The 4,811-nt window shown below is 43.2% G+C and overlaps 1 pseudogene; it reads right to left on the bottom strand.

Annotated features, from left to right (window-relative positions):
• Window positions 1–674: 674 nt before the first annotated feature.
• LOC114200341 (plasmolipin pseudogene) lies at window positions 675–1,339 on the bottom strand (annotated as a pseudogene).
• Window positions 1,340–4,811: the final 3,472 nt, after the last annotated feature.

The following is a 4,811-nucleotide window of genomic DNA, read 5'->3' on the forward strand; positions in this document are numbered from 1 at the left end:
AGCTTTGTTAGCTTTTTCCAAAGGGATTATTATAAACAAGGGCTTGGATGAGGGAGGGAAACTTGGCCAGATTTTTCAAAACTGAGAAATTGCTTAAAACCCATTGCTTTAAATAACTGGTATGTTTGAAATGCAGGAAAAGAAGATCGTGCTTCATAACCCTCTTTCCACAAATGTCTCCCTAGAAGCAGCCTCTTGGCTTGGGGGAGGGTCAGATCAGAATTGTGTTTTAGGGAATCAGACAGGATCCAAGAGCATGCTCTGCAGTTCGGACACAAAGACTAAGATAAACACACATTGTTTGTTAGCCTTTTCTGTGGTGGGTCAGGGGCTGCCGGTCTGGAGTCCTTGTTAGTGTATTTAGTGTTGGAGAGAAGTCTGGGCCCCAGCCTTTTTCTACTAAAGACAAAGCAGAGACACTGAAAGTCCTGTATGCCCCCTCACCTTCCACTAAATGTGGGGGATAGGCAGGTGGTGTCAGCCATTGGCCTCTTTCCAGCCCATGTGCACACAGACTTGTGCCAAACCAGAGGAAGGATCCTGATGCCTTAGGAGTGCTGAGCGAGCCAGAGTCTGATGAGCAGAGCAAGTGTAGTCCCTTCCAGGCTAACTCCATAAAGGTCTCAGGCCGCTGGCTTGTGGGCCGGCCCACAATGGGACCTGGTACAGGTGGTCTAGGTGTAGCCACCAGCCATGTGATTGGTGGCTGCATTTCTGCCCATGCCCTGCCAGGCCTGGAAGCTGAAGAAAGCACTCACTCCATGGGCAATCATCACTAAACATGCGAAGAAAGAGGCAACTATACACTGGTTATTCGGCAGTGTGCCCTTCAGGAACCTCAGCTCAAGGACAGCAGAGCAGGTGATGAAGACTGTAATGTCAAGAATGGTGGTGCCCATGTTAAATATCATTAACACCAGTGGCCAGGGCACCATATACAACCTCACATGCAGCTGAAACAGGCAGAGGATGTAGAAGACAATTGTCACCGGCCAGAGGAAGACAGCAATGAACATGACCCAGCCATAGGCCAGGTACAGGTGGTACGGTTGGGCAGTCAGGGCCCACACCAGCCACCCCAGCACCCACTGCAGCAGTGCAAGTCCATGGAGGCTGGAGCAGAGGAAGCACAGGTCCAGGTGCAGTGGGGAGACTGAGGCGCCTGCCCCCTGCCAGGGGAGGTGCTTTGTGTGCTCATTTTCGTTGGGACCTCAGCCTTGGGGCTCCACTCACCTCCTGTCCTGGCTTCAGCCGCTCCCACTGCCCCTCCCCTGGTGGGTGCCAGTTGCTGCGCAGCTCCTCCCTGGGAGGCTCTGGCTCCCACTAGGCTTCCTTGCATTGTGCCTAGCCAACTGTTTCATTACTATTATATTTGTTATGGTGATCTGTGATCAGTGGTTATAACTTGCTGAAAGTTCAGATGATGGTTAACATTTTGTAGCAACAACGTGGTTTTTTTTTCTGCTGCTTAACTTTTTTTCCCTATTTATTTATTTATTTATTTATTTATTTATTTATTTATTTGATGTAGTGTTCCATCATTCATTGTTGGCATATAACACCCAGTGCTCCATTCAATAAGTACCCTCTTTAATACCCATCACCAGGCTAACCCATCCCCCCACCCCCTCCCCTCTAGAACCCTCAGTTTGTTTCTCAGAGTCCATAGTCTCTCATGGTTCGTCTCCCCCTCCGACTTACCCCCCTTCATTTTTCTCTTCCCGTTATCTTCTTCTTCTTCTTCTTTTTTTTGACATATAATGTATTATTTGTATCAGCGGTACATGTCGGTGAATCAATAGTCTTACACAATTCACAGTGCTCACCATAGCACATACCCACCCCAATGTCCACCTAACCACCCCATCCCTCCCACCCCGCACCACTCCAGCAACCCTCAGTCTGTTTCCTGAGATTAAGAATTCCTCATATCAGTGAGGTCATATGATACATGTCTTTCTCTGATTGACTTATTTCACTCAGCATAACACCCTCCAGTTCCATCCACGTCGTTGCAAATGGCAAGTTCTCATTCCTTTGGATGGCTGCATAATATTCCATTGTGTCTATATACCACCTCTTCTTTATCCATTCATCTGTTGATGGACATCTTGGCTCTTTCCATAGTTTGGCTATTGTGGATGTTGCTGCTATAAACATCGGGGTGCACGTACCCCTTCGGATCACTACATTTGTATCTTTGGGGTAAATACCCAGTAGTGCAATTGCTGGGTCATAGGGCAGCTTTATTTTCAACTTTTTGAGGAACCTCCATACTGTTTTCCAGAGTGGCTGCACCAGCTTGCATTTCCACCAACAGCGTAGGAGGGTTCCCCTTTCTCCGCATCCCTGCCAACATCTGTCATTTCCTGACTTGTTAATTTTAGCCATTCTGACTGGTGTGAGGTGGTATCTCACTGAGGTTTTGATTTGGATTTCCCTTATGCCGAGCAATGTTGAGCACTTTTTCATGTGTCTGTTGGCCATTTGGATGTCTTCTTTGCAGAAATATCTGTTCATGTCTTCTGCCCATTTCTTGACTGGATCATTTGTTCTTTGGGTGTTGAGTTTGGTAAGTTCTTTATAGATTTTGGATACTAGCCCTTTATCTGATATGTCATTTGCAAATATCTTCTCCCATTCTGTCGGTTGTCTTTTGGTTTTGTTGACTGTTTCTCTTGCTATGCAAAAGCTTTTTATCTTGATGAAGTCCCAACAGTTCATTTTTGCCCTGGCTTCTCTTGTCTTTGGCGATGTTTCTCGGAAGAAGTTGCTGTGGCTGAGGTCGAAGAGGTTGCCGCCTGTGTTCTCCTTTAGGATTTTGATGGACTCTTGTCTCACATTTAGGTCTTTCAACCATTTGGAGTCTATTTTTGTGTGTGGTGTAAGGAAATGGTCCAGTTTCCTTCTTCTGCACGTGGCTGTCCAATTTTCCCAACACCATTTGTTGAAGAGACTGTCTTTTTTCCATTGGACATTCTTTCCTGCTTTGTCCAAGATGAGTTGACCATAGAGTTGAGGGTCCATTTCTGGGCTCTCAATTCTGTTCCATTGATCTATGTGTCTGTTTTTGTGCCAGTACCATACTGTCTTGATGATGACAGCTAGTTAATCGAGCTTGAAGTCCGGAATTGTGATGCCACCAGCTTAGCTTTTCTTCTTCAACATTCTTCTGGCTATTCGGGGTCTTTTCTGGTTCCATACAAATTTTAGGATTATTTGTTCCATTTCTTTGAAAATATTTGATGGTATTTTGATAGGGATTGCATTAAATGTGTAGATTGCTCTAGGTGGCATTGACATCTTCACGATATTTGTTTGTTTGTTTTTTTAGAATAGATTTTTTTCTTCTTGATTACACATTCACTCTATTAAACAATTCATGTTAAACAGTCACCTAGACATCATTAACTCATCTGCAGAGGTTGTCATTCTGTCACTTTGCTTTTTCAAGTCTTTCAGGACTTTCTAGAACCTTCTGTGTATAGTTCACAGTTGACAACATGGTGGCCCTTCCTTTTTTCTTCCAATCCATGAGCATGGAACGTTTTTCCATTTCTTTGTGTCTTCCTCAATTTCCTTCATGAGTGTTTTATAGTTTTCTGAGTACAGATTCTTTGCCTCTTTGGTTAGATTGATTCCTAGGTATCTTATGGTTTTGGGTGCAACTGTAAATGGGATTGACTCCTTAATTTCTCTTTCTTCTGTCTTGTTGGTGGTGTATATAAAAATGCCACTGATTTCTGTGCATTGATTTTATATCCTGCCACTTTACTGAATTCCTGTATGAGTTCTAGCAGTTTTGGGATGGAGTCTTTTGGGTTTTCCACATAAAGTATCATATTATCTGCAAAGAGTGAGAGTTTGACTTCTTCTTTGCCAATTCGGATGCATTTTATTTCTTTTTGTTGTCTGATTGCTGAGGCTAGGACGTGCAGTACTATGTTGAATAGCAGTGGTGATAGTGGACATCCCTGCCGCGTTCCTGACCTTAGAGGGAAAGCTCCCAGTTTTTACCCATTACGAATGATATTTGCTGTGGGTTTTTCATAGATGGCTTTTATGATAATTGAGGTATGTACCCTCTATCCCTACACTCTGAAGCGTTTTAATCAAGAAAGGATGCTGTACTTTGTCAAATGCTTTTTCTGCATCTATTGAGAGGATCATATGGTTCTTGTTCTTTCTTTTATTAATGTATTGTATCACATTGATCGATTTGTGGATGGTGAACCAACCTGGCAGCCCAGGGATAAATCCCACTTGGTCGTGGTGAATAATCCTTTTAATGTACCGTTGGATCCTATTGCCTAGTATTTTGGTGAGAATTTTTGCATCCATGTTCATCAGGGATATTGGTCTGTTATTCTCCTTTTTGATGGGGTCTTTGTCTGATTTTGGGATCAAGGTAATGGCAGCCTCATAAAACGAGTTTGGAAGTTTTCCTTCCATTTCTATTTTTTGGAACAGTTTCAGAAGAATAGGTATTAATTCTTCTTTAATGTTTGGTAGAATTCCCCTGGGAAGCCATCTGGCCCTGGGCTCTTGTTTGTTGGGAGATTTTTGATGACTGCTTCAATTTCCTTAGTGGTTATATGTCTGTTCAGGTTTTCTATTTCTTCCTGGTTCAGTTTTGGTAGTTGATACATCTCTAGGAATGCATCCATTTCCTCCAGGTTATCTAATTTGCTGGCATACTGTTGCTCATAATATGTTCTTATAATTGTATTTCTTTCGTGTTGGTTGTGATCTCTCCTCTCTCATTCATGATTTTATTTATTTGGGTCATTTCTCTTTTCTTTTTGATAGGT

The sequence above is a fragment of the Eumetopias jubatus genome, unplaced genomic scaffold (genome assembly GCF_037043125.1).
Source record: "Eumetopias jubatus isolate StellerSeaLion01/CBP00866 unplaced genomic scaffold, mEumJub1_p1.0 scaffold_14, whole genome shotgun sequence".
Classification (NCBI taxonomy): Eukaryota; Metazoa; Chordata; class Mammalia; order Carnivora; family Otariidae; genus Eumetopias; species Eumetopias jubatus.